Source organism: Betta splendens, chromosome 1 (genome assembly GCF_900634795.4).
Source record: "Betta splendens chromosome 1, fBetSpl5.4, whole genome shotgun sequence".
In the NCBI taxonomy this organism is placed as follows: domain Eukaryota; kingdom Metazoa; phylum Chordata; class Actinopteri; order Anabantiformes; family Osphronemidae; genus Betta; species Betta splendens.
The window spans coordinates 18,985,295-19,006,646 of NC_040881.3; the positions used below are offsets into that span (position 1 = coordinate 18,985,295).

The 21,352-nt window shown below is 41.9% G+C and overlaps 1 protein-coding gene and 1 long non-coding RNA gene across 6 annotated transcripts in view; both read right to left on the reverse strand.

Moving 5' to 3' along the window:
* kcnq5b (potassium voltage-gated channel, KQT-like subfamily, member 5b) overlaps positions 1–21,352 on the reverse strand; it is a 69,069-nt gene that overhangs the window by 22,882 nt on the left and 24,835 nt on the right. The gene's annotated exons all lie outside the window — the stretch shown is intronic.
* Positions 3,762–9,407, reverse strand: LOC129603873 (uncharacterized). Its single transcript, XR_008694154.1, has 2 exons — positions 5,996–9,407; positions 3,762–4,861 (listed from the first exon to the last, which is right to left on the reverse strand). It is a non-coding gene; the product is annotated as an uncharacterized LOC129603873 (long non-coding RNA).

Genomic DNA, 21,352 nt, shown 5'->3' on the forward strand with positions numbered 1-21,352 from the left:
CAGGGGCCTCATGTACAAAGACTGCCCAGGTACGTATGTATCAATGTACCGTAAGTACAGATTTACGGATGTTTCCTTTATACTTACCACTCAACACAGAATTGAGCAGGTGATCGAGAAGCAGACTCCTCCCGTGACACGCCTCATTATAAATATGTTAATTCATTTAAATGTGATCTGCGTCTGTGCAGTACGCCGAGCGGGACCGTGTGTGCAGGTGTTAATGCTGCAGGTTCCACACAGTAGTGGAAATAAAAATAAAAGTGGTCTGACATGAAGGTGGATGTGTAGCAAAGTTTAACACTAAAGCATCACCAAAACAGGCAGAAGTGAAGGAGAAAACACTGTGTTCAGCTCGCTGTGAGAAGCTGCCCACAGTACCACCGTGCCGCCCAGAATTAATATTAAGGACGTTAATTTATTTACTGACCAAGAAGCAACCGAGCATGTCGCTAATGGACCAATAGCTGCAGAAAAGTAATACACCGGCCATCAAGTTTGTGTAAATTTGTGCACATTTCTACGTTTAGTTTTTGTTGATACATCTGACCATAGGCGTAAATTTGTGCTTACGCCAAGATTTCATGCACAAGTACCGTTCGTACACGAGGCCCCTGTTTCTCTTGTATGTCCTCTGGCTTGTAAGTCATTTGGAGTTTCTTTTGTGTTTACGCAATGAGCCCATTTTTATTGTATCTTAAAAGTTTATTTTCTTACTTTTGTTTATTTCAACTATCGTGGTTTTGTTGTTCTCTTGCCTTGAGTTTCATGTTTTTTGGCTTATCTATTTCTAGGGCCGTTGTCTAATGTCAGTGTGTCTAGTGATTCTGTTATTCAGCCTAGTCAGAGTTCCTGTCAGACTCTTGTAAATTACTGTAGGAAAACACTCTCCTCTGGTCATGGCTCTACATTGGGTCCACCGTGAAAATTCTAACTCCCCTTGCAATCAAAATTTTCAAACCCTGTCCTCAGTCCACCTACATATTTAGGGAAGGACTTCTATTAAATTTCTACAATGACGAAACAATTGCAATTACATGCCAAAATGTCACCTGATGCTGTCCATGGTCCTGAAACCAAAATCTGCTGAAGATGAGCCACCCTATTATACTTTCTATAAACCTAAGCTGCTTCTGTGTTCCAATGCTCCATTCCTATATACTGTATAATATACTGTGTAATGCTGTACAGTGTGCATTTGCCTGTTAGTGTTGCAGAAACATACATTTCTTCATCGATGTTACTGTACATACAAGCATTACTTAGTACAAGTATGTACAAGTAGAGTAAAGTTCATCGCTATGTGAGGGCTGTGCTTGGCAGTGATACAATAGCTCCAGGTAGTATGGGTGTAAAGTCAATCTTGCTTCCTGTTTAGCATCATACTGTAGTAGTAAACGTTTGAGGGGACAAGGACAAGTCATGATGCTCTGTATTACATCTGCAAAACAGCTCCTTCACAAATTCCCAAAAAAACATGATGAGCTTTAATTTTTATGACCAGGCAGGCTTAATATCCTCAAGTCAGTTAGCCGAGAATTACAATATTTATCTCTTTATTCTGTTCCAAAAAGGCACCCCAATATAAATAACTCATTGTCATCACCACCAGTCTTAACAAAACTGTCTTTACCTAGTGGCAGTGGCTGCACATGAACCCAATGACCTTATGACCTCTGAACCTTCCTGGGAGGTCACATGATTTTAATCTTCACTCTGACAGCATAGGCTTAAATGTAGGGAGAAGTAGAGAGGAAACGAGTGCGAATGTAAAATTCAGAGTCTGAAGCTAAGAGAGAGAACCAGGGAGACACACTTTTGTCAAGCAGTAGTGATGGGGGAGGGATTGTGTCTCTCCCTCCACCTTATGCTAATGGTACGCTTTTTAATCTGCAAGTATGAAAAGGCAGAGTAGAATGTGTTTGGGAGATCACAGGAGCAGGAGCGGGTTTGCTAGGTAAAAATGCAGGAGGAGATGGGAAATTCTCTGGATGCGTGAGTACTGATACGTTGAGGTGTTTACGAGGAGCTGAATGGGTTCGTTTAATGGTGTGTGAGGTTGACTACAACACGCACGCACATGAAACAGCGCAAGGGAAATAATACAGGCAGTGTGAGCTGTGGCTGGGCTGAGCATTCACTTAACAGAGAGCACACTCTACCACAAGGTTGCTCACTGGAATATCACATATTTTCAATGACGTCCGATTCTGCGGCGGAGCGGCCATGCTGTTTATGTTTGGGATGAGGAAAGGGCGTTTAGAGGAAGTTCTCTGCACCACAATGAAAGGTTTCAAATACTGTTTGGAACAGATTGCAAAGTGAACAGATGACAGGCATCTTGTTGTTTGCCAAGATTTCCACTTGCAAGTTTTCACTCTTGCCCTGTTTTGTAGACGGATAACTTCCTTTTTACGTCATTCATTACGTCATATATTTACTAGAAACTATTTTAAAGCATAGAAGTTCTTTTTTTGTTGTACTTCAACTCACAGCCTTCACTTTACATGATGCTAATTAGGATATTTTGAAACTAGCCCTAACTGGTATTAAAACAAAACCAATTACTGCTTGATCTCACCCCTTATTCTCTAATGTGCCTGCAAAAATGTAATTAGTACAAAGGAGGTGAAAAGCTGCAACATACTGTGTAGACCAAGTCCAAGAACAAGGTTGTTTGCACTGCTCGGCAGAGTTAACTGAACTCCAGGCCAAAAACAGAATCCTGTATGTTCTGTGATTCTCTAATATAAAAGCAAAACAAAAAGGAGCAACAAGGAGATAAAGCCACAAGGACCACACGCAGCCAACAGCTATTTCACACCCATGCATTACTTGAACACATCTAAAAGACCACATAGAGAACATTCAGCAAAAACCGTCATGGATGTGAACTGGGTAGTTAAAAGCCTTTAATGTGCTTGTTTGAAAAGCAAGAAAACACTGGATAAAACCACAAGTGTGCAGACACGAAAGGCAGCCTCACGCCGCGTCCCTCTGATGCCGAGACACGTAAAGAAGCCGAGCAAATTAAAAGTCCATAAGAGGAGATGTAGGAAAACGTGTAATGAAAAGTAAATCCCCCACTTCATAAAGCAGCCAGACCACAACTGTTGAGTTCCTACTGTTTATGGACCATGGCTCACTTGTGTCTCTACCAACTGCCAATCACTTTATTCTTTTCAAATCAAAATGACTTCTTTGCAGTTTTAACATGACAAGAATCATAAGTCAACAAATTGGGTGTTGCCTTTATAAAACGATAATAAGAATTAGCAACAGTTATTTACAGAGAACACAAATGAGAACACATATGTGTTTAATAAAGTCTCTATATATAGAGGCTGTAACAAGTTACACTACTAGTTAATATATACAGAAAATAAAACATTAAGCTGCTCATATAATATTATATTAGCTTAGCAGCTAAAGCACAGAGCTGACAAAGGCCTTTCTAGCATAATGTAAATGACAGAAGTGATGGTCTGCATGCTTTGGTTCATATACAGTTCAGTTTCTCTTTTGTTTTAATTTGTTCCCATAACTATTATTATTAAACTCCTTAGAACACAAATACCTACACTCTTTACTGTCTGTCAATGCCTCACAAGATTTTAGAGCTGCCCTGTTAGACTAAAGCATAGGCTGCAGCCAACAACATACAGTAGATTTGCTCAAGCCGATAGTGGACATAGAAGACAGTTACTCTACAGCATGTAAGAGGCCGGTGGACGCAGGAATCATTATGTCAGTCAGTGAGATCAGATGAATAATTTATTTATTTTATTAACAAGCCTATTTAACCAAAGACTTTCCAGAGCTTTGAGAATAAAAATGGGCCAACTATCTATTCTCACTATCTACAAAGATTATTGTCCCAAGCATCATTGTCTGGGATTGATCTATGTCATTTGCAAACCTATCGATCCTATTCCAGAGGTGAAACTGTCCACTATGACTTTCTACAGTCTGATCTGTTCCTCTTCGCTGAGTTTGGCGATGTCCCACTTTCACTCTCTACATCGATCAACATTATTTGTCTATTCTCTCCAGCCAGTGACAGGTAAATAGTTGGACCTTTGGGCACTGCCCCATTTCCATCTCCAATCTCCCTCTAGGCAAACAACTATTAATGGTGCCAGGTGAGAGGATAATGAGGCCCCCAGACATAGACTCACTTAGGTCAGGGAGTGGCAGAGACGCACAGAGCTCTCATTGTCACCCTGTAATCAGAGACCAATACAGCAGAGGAGCGAAGTGGAGTCCTGGACTAACCCTATAGAGTTTGGAAAACAAATATCTTCATGTCTTAAATAAAGGCATCAGCTGTCCAGATGGTGCTCTGCCCAACAATCACTGGAACCACCACACCCGCGCCCTCCTTTAGTGTGCACAGCCACCAGCCTAAAGGTCAGAGCCATAGATAAATAAACCAACCGAATGTGTGAAAGATGAATCAGCAGAGCAGGGGGGTGGGGGGTGGGGGAGATAAAGTCGGTGGTGTGAGGCTGCAGAAAACAAGGCTCTCAAAAGGTCAGAGGAGCTTTAGATCACGAGAGGATCAGGAAAGGTGGTTCGTGCTAAAATGAAGGTCATGAAGACAAACTGAGCTGGGGTTTAAAACGTCAGAACTTTAACTGTCTGAAACATACGTGGAGGTAAATGGCCACACACACCAGCTCCCAGCGTGAGCACACGGAGAAGAAGCTCAGGGCCGCGCAGCGCTGCTGTCATTCCCTGGGATTTCTGTTCAGGCAAAACCCCAGTGATCTCAAAATAGCAAGGAGCCCATTAATAGGGAGTGTGGGAGCCATCTGGTCGATGAAGTGGCGTCTAGCATCCATCACCATGTAGACTACATCTGGAGGAAAAAGGAGCGCAGTTGAATATTATGTATAATATTCAAACACGGATATGTATTTATTGTTAAGATGGTTTGTCAATCGTCAATAAATTAAGATTACGTCACCAGACCTATAGTGAAGTCTTTCTCTGACCCAAAGTCTTTCATTGCTTGTACCTGTTGCTGTGTCACTTGGTTCATGCTGAACATAATTAAGGGTTTTTGCACAAATGTCCAGTATCAGTTTCATCAAGGTTGTAATTAACAGCACCGGAAGACGAAGGCTGACCCTGTTCTGTGCCTGGTCTGGAGCTCTATTTTCTAGGACGTGCATGCGCCTGTGCAGTCGGTGGAAATGAATAAATCAGCAGGCCGAGAAGAACAGCTTGTAGGTTCGAGTGATTAACTGTAAATATATGTATATCTCGAGTTTTGTCTATGAGGCGAAGCAGAACTTTCCCCCAGAGGAGCAGGAGACTTTGAGCAGGTCCACAGCTAAGAAACAGCATCAAATATGTCTGCAGGTGGCAGACAAGACGACTACCAGGGAGAACTTTATCCTTAATAATTCCTGATGATGTCACAATTCTGTGTCAAATTAACAAAAACAGCTAAGACTGACTCTGTTTCCACCAACTACTGAATGTTGTGTACGAACAAACAGCTGTGGGGCTGCATTTATGGAAGACTTAAACCATAAATGCAGAGGCAGTTCTGTCAGGATGGGGGATGATATAGTGTCTTATAACTGGCCAGTAAGAACAATAGATAGTATATAATGTGCAGTATATATGTTTCAGCTGTTAACTTTGATATAGTAAAGACTATCACTATTCCTCTGTTCTATTTTAGTAGAATCTGTAGAAGTGAGATCATTTAGTGACAAATGGCCTCATTACTAGCGATGACATGATAGATGACCTGCAGGGAAGACTCTTCCTCCACCGCTGACACGCCTTCATAAAACATACAGAGGATTACAAGGGTGCAAGGTGACGAACCCACAGCACAGCACAGAGGCAGGTCGTGAGTTTAGATGGTTTAATAAGGATCATCGTCAGGCAGGCAATGGTCGGTTCACAGTAGACTCAGGGAACATTGCAGACAGGGTTCAGGCAAAGGTGGTCAGGAATAGGCAAGGGTCAAACTTACTCAGTAGCAAAGGTTCAGGATACAAGACGAGAACTAGACGTAGTCAGGAACGGCGCAAAGCTCATACACTGGCGAGGCTTACTGCAAGCAGAGAGGAACGGAATGCTGGCTTAAGAACACAGACAACCTGGCATATGATAAGAGCAAGGTGTGGGGCTAAAATACACAGCCTGAATACTGATGAGATGCAGGTGGTGAGTCACGTGACCAGATGTAAAGCTAGAGAGAACTAGAGAGTGCAGGGAATGGACCGGAGGTAGCGAAGTAAAACAGGAACTAAACATGGCAGAACAAAACCGGAAGTGGCATGAAAATAAAACAGGAAATGGCAAAAGTGAAAGTCCAGGTTATGAACAAAGGGAGGCTTAATGACTTTCAGTAGGCGTCTGATGGGGACACTTTCTCATCTCTGATGGCAGCCACAATCAGCCACCCAGAGACGAGTCCACGGGTCTGGAGACTCTGGAGACGCTACTGCACCCTTCCAGCACAGGCAGAGCCACCTTGGTAGCCTGTTTTACAGCCTTGACGGTAATTAAATTCAGTACAATGAATATGACTCTGGAAACCTTTACTTTACATTCCCATTTAGCTCTGCAGAATGCAGCCTTTCAATATGCCAGTAGTGTTAAATAGGAGAATGCTGTCTCATCTATGAAGGATATCTGAGAATGGTTTTCATCCTATGCACAACATCCTAGTGAAACATGGAGCACGTTAGTGCCAGATTCAGCCTTCTAACGTGCACTACTGAGCACTCAATCTTTATAACTCCTCTCTGAAATCTCTGTGATCAGACACCACCACTAATTCAAAACCATATTGGTTTCTTATTTGTAACTTTTATATAGGTATATATTTTATTATATTTCTTTGTCTATATGTAAGATTTTATATGGTCTGTTTTTGTATGTGCAATATTCTATCTTGCATGGAGAATCTGTGGCAAAACCAATTTCCCATTGGGGGTCAAGGGGATCAAGTATTTCTATTCTATTCTGTCCTATTCTGTTCTATTCTTTCTAATGTCTGTAAACCAAGTCTATTCCAAAGCTTCTATTCAGTATCAATTGGATGGTTCACTTTCCTTCCAAGACTTCATGAGTGTCTTGAACCTGTAGTCCTGGTGTTTGTTTTTGCCATTTCCTGCTTTATTTTGATACCACTTCTACTGTGGTTGTCTACTTTGTTTGTCTACAATCATTAGTTATTAGTTGGTTACTTATACTCCTGCACTCACTCTTGCTTGGCCAGATTGTTCGCTCACTATCTGTTGAACTCTCCAGTGTTCATGTCCATTAAATCTTTGGTTTTCGTTTGTGCCTGTTTCCGTGACCTTGCCTCTGCCTTGTGACTGGCTAGTAATGTAAAAAAAAATACTGTACTGTGTGACCCCAGGAAGCTACATTATATACGAATACTTTAAACTATATACTGTATAAGATGGTTTTCTATGTGATTAATAATAGAGGAATTCAATGATCCTTTCTTCTCAATAAGGATCTGTACCCCAACTAGGTCACAGCATGTATATTAATTGGCCATATTATTCAATTCAATACAGCAGCTCAGCTATTAATTCTCCTCAAAGATTATGAAGTATCTAAAGTAAATTGAAGCTGTCAGAAATGTGATAGAGGTCAAATTGCAGTGCAATAAATTAGGACATTACAACTATGTCTTAATACAAATGGAAATGACATGTAATATAGAATTAAAGTTTCTGTGTTGGGTTGATTCAGACAGTACAGACTTGCTTAATAAAAGTGGCCAGTGTGTGAACAGCATGATAAGAATGACATTCATCCGTCCATTATGTGATCCACTTGAAGCCACTGCAGTGAAACACAAAATCTTGAATCCAAGGCTTAAACTCTGACTTCTTGTCGACAGCAGCTCCATCAATCGCCTTCTGCTTCGTTTGCACTACTTCTTCCAAACATATGACAACTGCACACGCACTGAGTCATCGCTTGTGTCACCCTGACGTTCACTTGTTCATTAAATGGGTGTCGCCAAAGTACAAATCAGCACATTTTCACTTATGTCACCAGAAAAGTTCTGCTGGATTTACAGATAATAAAAGACAATTACTGAATGAGCCTCCCAATGAGGGACCTAGGTTTGCTTCCTATAGCTCTCCCATTATTTCATTACATTGTGTGGGCCCTTGCAAATTGTCTGCACAGGCCCTTTATTACCATTTACTGCAGCAGGAGAAACACAATGGTTTTTCCAAAGCACATTCAGCCATAATATCAGCCCAAAGAGTTATGTTATTAAGTCGCAGTTTGACGAAATGAGATCCAGCACTTGGGGCATCACTTTGCACTCGATTCAGGAAAAAGAATTCAGGCAGATAAAAGCAGTTACAGCAAACAACACTGGACAAAGGGATGTAAGCAGACAAAGCAAAGAGGAGTTAGCCTTCAGTAAATTGATCAAAGTGTATTCTCTGTCCCAACAATGGCAACATTGAGCCCCCAGATATACCTGTCACAAAGGAAGAGTGGACCTATTGCCTTTGCTGATCCCACTAAAACATTTGGAGCTACTTAATGGAAAGGACACTGATAGATGGCTGCACGTGATCTCCCGATGCTGCCCGGCAGCCATGCACCTGATTGCATGCCACTGCTCATGGTAAAGCCATTTTGTGCAGAGTCCTGTGGAAAACCAGCGCGCTTCCTGTTCAGCCGCAGAGTGGTGAACAGCACATTCTTTGGCGGGTCCTCAATGTCTCTGTTAAAGGGATTTGTTAAGCCGCTGTTACAGAGTGGCCACGCTTCAGCGTGATGCGTGTGACTGAGAGAGCCGCTCGGGTTTTGGTGGAAACAATAATTGAAGTGCCAGATAATCGCGCTTGCTGGTTTTCTGGAAAAACTGTTGACTTTTCGGTTCAAGGTAATTTGAACTTCAAGCCGCCATGGAGCAACACAGAAATCAGAAACAGAAATAGGGAAGGATATAAAAACCCGGTCCAGTGTTTCAGAGTGACACAGAAATGAGGTGAAAGGTTGAACAACACTCGTTTCTACAGTAATTACCAGGACCACATTCAAGATAAAACACATAAATACAAAGCTGGCTGGCTGTTTTTGTTACAGTAACGATAACAATCCAACAGTAAATTACAACTGGTCTGAAACAGCTGGAGAAACCAAATGGAAATATGACATAAATCTGCGATGCTAAATCTGTTCACTTCAGAATGCACAAGTTGGCAATTATGAGAAGTTGTCGGGCTGAGGGTGTGGGGTGGATGAGGTTAGAGATGGAGGTATTTTCCGTCCATTAGTGGCATCGCATGAGGCACGCGAATAATTCACTTTCCACATCTTCACCCAATTAACGAATCGCATCATAATCAAGCGAAATCTGGCTGGATGTTTCACTTCAGTGAGAAGTTAGCAAAGCCCTAAACACATGAACACACACACACACACACACACACACACACACACACACACACACACACACACACACACACACACACACACATGTATACACACACACACACACACACACACACACACACACACACACACACACACACACACACACACACACACACACACACACACGTGTACACATAATATACTAAATATGATATGAATGAGCACAGCTGATGCAACCAAACCATCTCCGAACACATTCTGGCAGATGTCAGCTCCTCAGCTGAAATCTTTTTTTAAAAGCCATACCTATAAATTCAGACTGAATGATGCTTGGCGTGGATGCTGCCAGCACTGACAGCTGCTGTGGCTGAAGCAGCAAATTAAGTGTAAAACAAAACCATCACAGACCCAGAGCAGGGCCAAATTAGCCGACACCGACGCGAGTGTAAAATGTGAACGTTACACTTTTTGTGACTCACTGTCAGGTTTTTATGCTCTTTCACAGACGTGTTCACATCTACGGTACATACTGTACAGTGCAGCCTGGCTGGTAAAGGTCACCCTGCAGAGATTTACCAATCAACTAGCTTGTTAAATCTGTTTACCTTTATATGAAAACAACAAATGAACAGTTCAAGCTTGAGAAGTCACAACAAGCGTGAAAGAAACCAACCACCACTACAATGGACGACATCTTTCTCTTGTTTGTTGTAACAGCTAACGCTAACCCCACTAGGGGCAGTGGCAGGAAAAGGAAGCTACAACGTGTAAAATGTGATTTGTTGCTTGAAGAGTCCTAATTCAGGTCAAGTGCTGTAATAATGTTAGCATGTTAGTCTACCCATGACCACACACTGCCTAGCTCTTCAGGTAGTAAATGACTAATGCCGCCCACTGACTGCGTTCAGGCACAGACAGGAAGAGACTCAACAAGCTAGTAAAAAAGTCATCTCTGTTTATTGTCTGTTGTTGCTGCTGTTCTTTTTATCGGTCGCTTTGACCTGTTTTGCATAACGAGCTTCCACTTATTTTCATCATCACTATTACAGCAGTGCATCAGACACAAGCAAATGTGTGAACCTGTTCTCATTTGATTAAAACATTTTCTCCTTCCTTTTGCAAAACATTTAACAGTGATGTCATTCAAACAGTCCAAATTCCATTGTTTTAGGCTTGGTGACCAATCGGTTCCCAACTATTAGAAACCAGTAAGGCCAGTATGAACTCACCATAGCACCTGTTTGACACTACTTCACAAAAATCTTCCATTTGCAATCAGTCTTTAGATTTTAAAAATGGTGCCAGGTCTGAGTTGTTCTTTACAGCATGGATGGAGGAGGTCTAAAGCAGAGACTCAGTATCAATCGTGGTTGTGTCTCATCCTCATATAGATTTGACGGTAGTTTGGCTTACATGCATTTTCTGTAATATTTACATTACTTGTAATGTTTGAAAAATGTCATGGATTCAGTAAATCAAAGCATTTCTTCATCTGGATCCAAAAAAGTGCATAAAACATGACTAATTAAAGTTTACCTTTCATACATTTAAAATATACTTCAAGTGAACTTTCGGGAACTGAAAAGTGGGCCAATTTAGAGTATAAAGAAATATTAAATGAGTAAACTCATAAGGATACTAGCAGTAGATTCACATAAGTATACTTTGTAAAGTATATTTTAGAAATATACTTCAGTATACTACAGCTGCCTCCATTGTGTCAGATTAATTAGTGAAGACTGCCCTGTTTATAATAAGGTGGAGGTTTACTTTTTCTATCGAGCCATAGTTTATTCTGTTTAACCTTTTATTCAAACTCCTGCTACATGTAGTTTGTGACCAAATAAATGGTGGTGGACAGCAGCTCATAATGACTGTATTATGGAATGTGGTTGGGTAATTGAAGCCAGATAAACATTTTATAAACCATCAGCGAACAACCGACGCAGGCAGAGTGAATAAAAACCATGCTACGGTGATAATTCATTTAGAAATGGCCTCCAGCTTATTTTCTCATCTTGGTGACAATGAAATTCATAATATCCTCGTCTGTTTTATCGACCTTCCACAATAGTCCAACAACTATTCAGCCAGCGCTTAGTTTTAAACTGAGCTGTCCTTAAAGCTGACAACAGCCCTCACAGTTAGACAACATGAACAATGACACTCTTCTCCTCCACCCATGTCTGAATGACCAATTACTGTATGTAACAGGTGCCATAAAAGCTCCGTGCGCTTTGTTTCTGCCTGTCATTTTCACGTTTGGGGGAATCTGGGGTGAAAAAAGACTCGAGAATAAACCAATTAGCAATGACTGTGTTTAGCAAACACAAAGCAATAAAGTTGTGTTTGTGCGAAGCGGGCATCGATGACACGGGAGAGGAGTGAACAAATGGATTTGCCCACAGTGAGTTGACAGATGTCGGCTCTCGTCGAGCCTGATGCCTCTATGAGAAAGTGAACTCAGCTGGTGTTTGGGCAGAACCTGCTGTCAGAAACGCTTCCATTTCTTATTTTTCCTTTTTGCATTTCTGTATCTGTTATTTTTCCTGTTGGGGTTTAAAATCCGTCTCACCAATGACAGCTTAGATTCCTCTGAAGGCTGCTCATTATGCCTAATTACTCCCACTGATTGGCTGCTTCCCCTGACAGAGCCTGAGGCTGCATGTTTGACTGGAAGCAGCCGTGTCTGCGGGTGAATGCGTGTTCAATTATCAACAGAAGCTATATAATGCTTGGTCTAATATAACCAGTATATGTGTGTAGTCACACTTTTCATGCGGGGAGAGAAGTGTGTTGGGCACAGAAGGTTTCAATTTTCACTTCTGGAAATTGGATATTGACTTTCACCACCAGCACAAACAGTTTGGAGACAGGAGAGTTAAAATGTCCAAATCCCTAAATGTAATTCTTTACTGGCTAATTGTGAGCTTAAATTTACCCATGTTTCCATTTTGACTTCTTCAGGTTCCCTATCAGTTTGTATTTGTATCCTGACTCAGCTGCTGGTACAGTGTCATAGTCCACTGTAGCTGGTAAAGCACCTGCCGCTTAGATCCCGGTTGGCAGCTCACTAGTTACTTCAAACACGATGCAAGTGTGAAAGCATGTGGAAGCGATCTCCTCACAGTCACATTATTAAATTACCAGCGTGAAGCACACTGCTGGAGAGCTGAAGGGTCGACTGCATTGCTCTCAGCTACAGACTCAGCAATTACAAAACCATGAACAGCAGCGTCACTCAAAGGAAAATAGGAACTGTCTGACCTGCTTTTCTTCCAGGTGTCTGGAAACAAACCACATCTAATTTGTGCTTTCAGTTTATTGACTTGTGGAGTTTTTTATACATTGACAAGTAAAAGAAACAAGTATCTTGTTCCCATCACCTTGCAAAAAAAGTTTAATTATGACACAGATCCAGGAGAATATTGAGAAACAACATGTATCAAAGCATGTCAGACAAAAGCGAATGGGCCAAATGAGCCAAACACTGCGTCCACAGGAATCAGGTCGCTGAGCAAAAGTTACTGTCTGTAGCTACAGAATAGGGAACATTAAGCTGTGTCACTCTGGGTTTACTCCCATTAAAGCACAGCACGTTCAGTGTTAGAGCTGAGGAACGCTACTGTACCTACTCCACAGACACACGAGCAGCTGAAGGTCTCAAAGTCATTAGAGACAAGACGCCTCAGCTACAGAGCCTGTTTTGATGCCTTAGTTTCTGCAAGCACACTCGAGACCCATGTCTGGTTAAACTACACTGTGAGGACAGGATGTCCATTTTCATCCTTCAGACCCTGCTTCAGCCGCTCTCCTCTGCCTGATGTCTCAGTACACCTGTTCCCAGTCCTGTCTGCGTCTCTGTCAGTGTTTCTGTTTTCACTCTCACATCCTGTGCTGGTGCTGATCTCTCAGCCCTGTGGTGCCAGTAGCAGTACCTTCAGAGTTGCTGTAACTTTGCAGCTAGACACAGCCTGTGGTTCTGCTGCTGGGGGTGATGATGACTGCCTTGTCACCTGGAGTTGCCCAGCCTCTTCGTGCTCCGGCTTCCTCCAGCCCTAAAAGCTTTCTGTCAGTGTAATTTCAGCCTCGAAGTCCTTAGTCCTCTAAACCCGCAGACATGAGACTTTACGAGGCCATCACTACACAAATAAACATCTGAAATACAACTGAAAGCAGACGGAAACTTGTAATTCCAGATCATCAATGTAGGAAAACATGGAGATGTCTGACATGGAAGATTAGTGCAGCACACAAAAATGAAGCTTTGAAAACAAAAAAATAAGATTTGTGTAAAATGGCAAAAGATGTTTAGACCTAACCCTGTAAAAAACACAACCGAACTGTTTACCTGCTGGCCAACGAGGGGTTAAAAGTGCAGGAATGTTTAATGAACATGTGTCATAATGATTGTGTAGGAGAGAAGCTGTTCCTAAGAGAGTGGAAGACAGGTTTAAAGACTGTCTGGAAATAAAGAGTTGGGCTGACGGCACATCACACAGAATGGCCCAAGTGCTTTCAGTCTGAAGACAGTTCTCCACTCTTAACGAGATTTCTATTGTTTCAGATGAAAGTAAAGGCACAATGTGAGAAAAGCCCAGCAGTCAAACAGCAAAGTTCAAATGATGAAACAAAAGGAGCGTGAGTCAGACCTCTGTACATACAGTACATGTCAGATCTCAAAGATGTTGTGTTGGAGAATGGACCACCAGGAAGTGCCCTTCTGGTTTGTTTCTGAACAGCTTTTATGTGTTGTGGATCTTTCTGTCTGTTAAAGTGGGGTGGGGGGGCTGTAGGGGTGCACCCCTCCCCAGCGGCCGCTGCAGACACCATGAACTCACGAGAATCGCATGGTAGACTCATGAGATGCAGGCCGTAGTGGCTTTGGAAAACCTATCCCCTAGACATTTTCCATTCATAAAATTCCTGGAATTGAGTGAAGGACGGAAAATAAATCAGGCTGCAGCCATGCGTCTGCGTTTTTTCATATATGTTTTTTCATGTCGCTGTGATTGGCAGCATGAGGGTTTAGCCATATGTTTCCTCCTGCTACCGTTCTCCACGGCCTCCTTTTGTTTTCCCTACTGGCATTGAACAGACATGACGGCAGGGTTTGCTGTGTGCTTTCCAAGTGAAGTGGTTAGAAATGAGAGGCTTTTACAACATGGAAAGGTCTTCATTACTCTGCATATTACCAAGAGCCGTCTATTGGTGGAAATTTCCGCATCCCCTAACTTTTCCAACCTCTATGATAACTTTTAAAATGCCTGTTTAACTCAAAGCCCCTTGGTTTTGTTTTAGTTCTTAAGTTGTGCCCAAGTTGTGGTTTAATCCCCTCAGAGAGGGGTTGCACCAGGAAGGGCATCCGGCGAAAAACTTGTCACATTTATCATGTAAATCATTCAGTGTGACAGTCCCTTTATCACCAAGTATTTTGGATCTTATCTGAAGGGTACAAACTCATTCTGAGGTGACCCTTGACGAGTTAAAGCCGAAAGGAGTTTGCTTTTTTTATTAGTTTATTAATCACTTTTCCAAACATTCAGAATCACAGAAAGGTGAAAAGTGCAAAAATAATGCATATCAAAATCTCATGTGTCATTTTGTGTTAGAGTCTATGCTCATTCTTGCTGGATAGATTAAATAAATTAAGTCATTTTTATGAATTTGTGAAATCATTAGTAAAATATTTGTTCATTATTTGATTTTTAATCATATTATAATGTCTTTGCTATCTGGTTCTCAGCATTAAGGTCTACTTACAGTTAGACTGCCATCTTTAAGAGTCTGCAGCTTCAGGTACCAGTACTACTTGTACTGTACTAAAACCTTTAGTTGTTAAGTTGTTAAAAATTGTAACACTTCAATGCTAAAGCATATGCAAAGCTGGACAAAAAACCCAAAACAAGTTGATTCTTCAGCTAATTAATCTAAAGTGCTTTGAGAGAGGACATTAAAAATGAAATTAAACCAAGTGAAAAGATTTGGAAGGCTTTGATTTATTAAGACCCACACAGATTCAGATGCATGCGTTTTGAAAAGCACAGTTTTTTGATTTACTTTTTTGTTAAGTAAAATTAGGTTTTATTGTTATTACAAAATAATTAAATTATTGTCAGAAACAGTTGAAAAAAAGCAGTCTTCACTTTAAAAACATCATGAGAAAAAACATTTAGGTGGTATTCCTCATGCAGTATTTCTTTCTCTCTGTCTCTCTCTCTCTCTGTCTCCTTCTACCTCTCTCTCTGTTTAGGCTTCTTCACTGCAAGCAAAATATTTTATAAAATTTATGTATATGCTGCCTTAAACAGACAAGGGCTTCTGATTTGGGTTATTTCAGCAACACAGTGTAGGAATTGCCATAATATTGTGTACTGTTACATTATTACTATATTGTGTAGGTGTGGAGAAGTTGGGGAGATGGGGTTTTGTGTGTCCTTGTGATTTTGAGTCCAGGGGACTTTATAAGTCTACAAGGCCACAACAGGGGGCAGCAGTTATTATTACAGTACGCGCTTTGGCCTGTTTGATTAATATCGACTAGTGATGTCCCCCTTCTGCATACAGACCATTGTGGACTGTGATTAGCATATTACCCAGCAAAACCCTGAAGAAACAAATCTGCCAGGTCCAGTGGCCTTTATTCACCACAGACCCAATAAGCCTCCTGTCTCTGGAAGCAAAGTTCATTAAACCTAGTGGAAAGGAGCCTATTACGAAGCCCGCCAGCTCTGACACCTACTGCAAATCCTATCATGGCACAGTTACGAAGCTGTGGCCAGTTTGACTACTAGTGAGCAGCATAGTGCTTGGGATACCACGCACATCCCTGAACCCGAAACCACAAGATTAAACCAAAGCAGCAGCAGCAGTGTCAAACTGTAGAGCACAAAATAAAGGAAACAGACACTTGTGCGCACACACACACACACCATAACAGCTAAACGGCTATGAAGACAATGAGAGGTGAAGGGGTCCAACACACACACACACACACACACACACACACACACACACACACACACACACACACACACACACACATACACACATCTTGTGTGTCAGTGTGTTAAGTTTCTATGTTTCTGTGGTGGAGGAGTTTGTCTGCCCAAAGGACCCTGGGGCCTATGTGTCAGGGGCTAAATGCCCCTGGTATGGTCTCCCAAGGTAAACGTGTCCTACAGTAGCCATTCAAAGCTCCCTATAGTTCAAATTTAAACAATGGTCATGACAGTACGGTGCTGGGGTGGTTTCTGACGACAGGGTCTGACCAGGTTTACCACAAAAGGACGACGTGGGTCCACAGCAGTTGAAGATCGAGGTTTTAGAGAAGAGGAAGATGCCTGAGGACACAGGAACTCTGAGGCTCATTACTTGACTGCTGCCTGTGACCTGGCGCTAGATTATATGCGGCTGAAAATTAATGAATGGGTCTCTTCATAGCATCTTTGCACTTGAAGTGTCTGCAAACCACAGAGCCTTAATAGCACTATCAAGTTTCAACTATTAATAGAACTGAATACCATTCAATTATTTTCTTACCCCTGTTGCTGACAAGTCTGACATTTAATTAGGTTTTCGTTAAACTATGTATGTGGGTAGCGTTTGTCAATTTGAAAGAATGTGACACACTAGCTCATTTTATCCAACAAAATATCCCACGAATAATGAATTATATTTTACTGTACTGGATGTCTGACAGGGATATTTGATATTTGTGTATCACAAAGAACACTTTGTACAATAAAGAAATTTACAGTACAGTATGATCAGAGACCCAGGCAGAGGAGGTGGAAATATTTCATAGTCGCATGATTGAGATCAGCATCTACTCGGGCAGTGACATGTCTCCGTTATCTCCGCCGCTCAGTTAACTACTGGATGTAGCCTGTTAGCTGCTGTTGCAATGCATTCAGTGGCTTGGGGTCAAATTGTGGGGTTTGTTTGATGAATATGCATCACGTCATGTATTTGCGCACAAAGCCTCTCTGTTTATCAGGCTCAAGGCTCCAGTAGTACAGAGAGACCTTCTTTAAAGGTGTTAGAGGAACATCAAAGCCAATGAGCGAAGCCTTGATCTCAGATCCCAGAGACACAGGGACACAGAGAAAGAAGATATTCAGTAGTTAATGAACAACCACAAAGGTACAGTAGGGATAGAGAAGAGTGCTTTATCCCTGTTTGATCCTTAATATCTATACTGTATATTACTTTTACTTTTAACTCAGTTTGAAATATTGACATTTACCACCTTTAGTATTTTAACTCTTAAGAAAATGCTTTATAAATAAAACTCACTAATTGGTTGATTGATATTTTACAGTGATTCCAGTCTATGTATGTCGAATGTATGTATGTAAGTACGTATGTCGTAGCCCAAACAACAGCAAGGTATGGTTTAGCTGTAGCAGCCCAACACTATGGCAGACTAAACCATCACACATACTGTACTGTACATACATATGCCCTGTCTGAAAGTAAAACAATTCACTCAGTCAGCCTGAGGGCTAACAGTGTTTAGCCTGTGTTGTCCAGTTAATAACAAGGTTAAGCTACAGATGTACTGTAGATCGACAGCTTCACAAAGAGAAAAACAGGTTTTGTGTCGCTTTTAATCCAGACCTAAATGTTTGGTGAATCATGGGCCAAGGACAGAAAGCACAGAGTCTGTAAAGTCTGCACATTATCAACAGATTGAACCATTTAACATCCCTCAGGGCCGGTGGCTTGTCTGTTCTGGAGAACAGAACATTCAAGCATGTGGAGTTTTTAGGAATATAAGGAGATTTCTTCAGACAGCAAATGTGTTTAGCCAGTTTGGAGTCCCCATGTTTATTTAGGAAAGTAGTTGGCTTTTCAAACAAATGGAACCCATGTATAACTAATTATAATATTCGTGATCTCTCAGGGGTGATGTACAGTAGCCATTGCTCTATTTCCAGGCTACAACAGACGGGCCTCATTCAGGCTCAGTGACAGAAGAGGATAGGGTAACAGCATAGTCAAATTCCCCCTAGCCCTTATAACCAGGAAGAATCACTCAGGTTCCTTACAAAGGAATCATTAGGCTTTGAGCCAAAAGCGTAAAACACCCACCGTCCTGCTGGGTGTTCCTCAAGGGCCTGCACATGGACCTCTGAGATTGTGTCTGGGTGTTTCTCAGACAATATCAGCATTTAGACTGCTTTGGGTGTCTGTTACTTGGCAGCCTCACAGGCTCCAGCCGCCTTTTCTATAAAGAGGCTACGAAAATGCTGTGCTTTGTAATAGACAGGAGTTCAATTTAGAGGGATGAACTCAGTCTGGAAAAAAAAACCTGGAGTGAAATGCTACAGAAGCGCTTCTGTGTAGCAAGAGGGGATGCTTAGGCCAAATGGTTGAGGCCACTCAGGGACTGTTTCCAGTGGCAGTAAAAGAGAGCAGGCCTGTGTGCAGGACAGACTGGAAGTTAAGGAATTTCTGTCCGGATGTGAGTGTGAAAGAAAGTGCAGTTTCTCCCCTTTTTCCAAAAGGGAGAGGTTATGGCGCGATCCGCCTGGCGTCCATCCAAACCGCTTCTCCTGGCAGGGGAAGACCTACCTCTAGCTCACTAACTGATGTTGTACAGTAACTGACGTGAACACAGGTACAGAGGATGCACACTGTTTTAAGTGTAAAGCAATTCATAAACACTTACAGCGCTTGACTCATTTATCCATGGAATGCTGCTAATGCTGTAAAATTCAATCACACAATAATTGCCTCAACTCAAGTTTGCTTCTGATGTCTATATTTTATCTGCCAATGGTGAGCACTGAGGATAATGTTCACCTGCAGCCCAATTAGTACGTAACATGTCACTTTCTGGTACAAGTCAAGATGCAGGGTTGCAGGTACACACTAGTAATTAGGTAAGTACACGCAACGTCACAGCAGCCAAACAAAAACCATGTCTGAGGACTTTTATTTAGTTTCTATTAGCTACGCCACTAATGGGCAGACATTACATAGGCCTAAAATAACCTGGCAGGGTGAAGAGGCTTCACTCCAGCTCTGGGTGCCAGTGGTAATAAGAATAAATGGACTGTGGCCACAGACAACTCAGCTCTCCTTTGCCTCAATATGACACAATCACGCCTCGCTAGCATGAAGCTACCTCTGTCTGCCTGGCTGCCAGTCCAGACAGGTGGGGGGGGGGGGGGGGGTGGCTTGGATAAAAATATGAAGAAAGACAGCTGCACTAACAACATAAAGTGTGTGAGAGGGTGGTAAATGGTACACGCTAAGGCCACAGAGGCAGTCATGACGAGACCAGATGAAAAAGACACAAGGGGCTGAAATGTTGAAGAAGTTGAAAGCCAGAAGCCAAGGTAACGGAGAGGGTAACTGAGATGGAGGCCAAGAAAGAGTCAGAGGGGTAGAGGAGCTTGTGGAGGACTGTGGTAATGTTGCTCTTTCTCCGCCCCCCTCCTTATTTTCCATTTGAGTTACACGGTTTGCCGGCACTGGCTGAGACCACCAGCGTGTTTCCCGTTGGCTGTCTGCATGTTTATCTGTCTCTCTGTCTGCCAGACTACAGGTTCTGACTGTCTCTTCGCTCGTCCACTCATGTCTGCATTGCACCCAGTTTGGTTGTTTATCTTGGTGTCTGGCCGCCTGACAGTTTCACACTAAGATTGATTTAGGGAAGCGGAGCCCTCATTTCCCCTCCACCGTCGAGGCGGGACATGGTGGAGGTGGAGGTGGAGGTGATGGCCAAGCGGAGTCACACATACACACCTGCACAAACAGCTTATTTTAAACTGCCTGACACGAATAATACTCTTTGAATAATACATTTACCATCTCCTTCCTTCTTGATAATTATTGTCAAATGTTTTGCCTTTATTCATCGTCACTGAAAGAAGACAGCGTCAGATTAAGACCTGCGTGCAGTCGGTCAGACATCAGGGTTCCTGTGTTTTCACTCCAGTGGTTGAAAACAAAGCATATACAGTAACCGCCAGGCGAAGCAGTAAATTGTGGAACTTCAACCTGGATATCGAAGGAACGTTGTACGGTGCATTCTTCCAATGAAAGGTGTTTGGTCATTTAAAGAGACACCTTAAATACCAGCCTAGTGAAACAAACGCCGCACAAATGTCTGAGTGACGATGGAAAAAAGTGGATCAACTTAGCTGCAGCATCCGCCCACACCCATTAATAGTTATACAGTGTTTTTTTAGGCTGATGCTACATTAGAATAAATATTTCCAAACCTTGATTTCAACACTAAAATACTAAAGGTATTTTGGAAACGCACTGACGCATTCAGACTGGTTTTTGGGAATAGTATACTGTATATTAGTTGAGTTTACTGAAGCTAACATTTTACGCACTTTATTTCTGTGTAACCTGTATTGCACTGTATGGCACCACAGCAAAACATTTGACAGTAAAGAAGCACTGTGTTTATTATATTTGGTGGTTAAAATAAATACTGTATGATGTAAAAGTTTGACTCCACAGCATTTCCATTTGCCAACAATCTGACTGGAGGGAAAATAACCGAGACCAAAAGACATGCAATGAAAAAAAAAGCTTTCTGTTGTTTTTTAGTTTTATAGTGGAAAAAAAATGAGGCACCCAAAATTAACCACAAAGAGTAAAAAAAGGCAACAACCACTAAGGGCAATAAACGAGGGTCAAAAAGCTGATGAGGACAAGGTCAGCATGTAGGGTTTCATACTAGAAGAAAGTTGGACTGGAACAATAATGATAATACGAAAGATATGCGATTAATGTTCATATTTCAAAAGACCAGGGTGGATTTTACCTTATAAGAAGAGGCAGTGGCGTCATAAAGTGCATAGAACAAATACTACAGTGGTTTCTTTGGTAGAAGCAAAAGTAGAGGAATTATCTCTGAAACTGTGACACACATCCAAGCACCCTGCTACCTCCCACAGTCTGTGGGATTCACTCAGTGTGTATCAGCTTG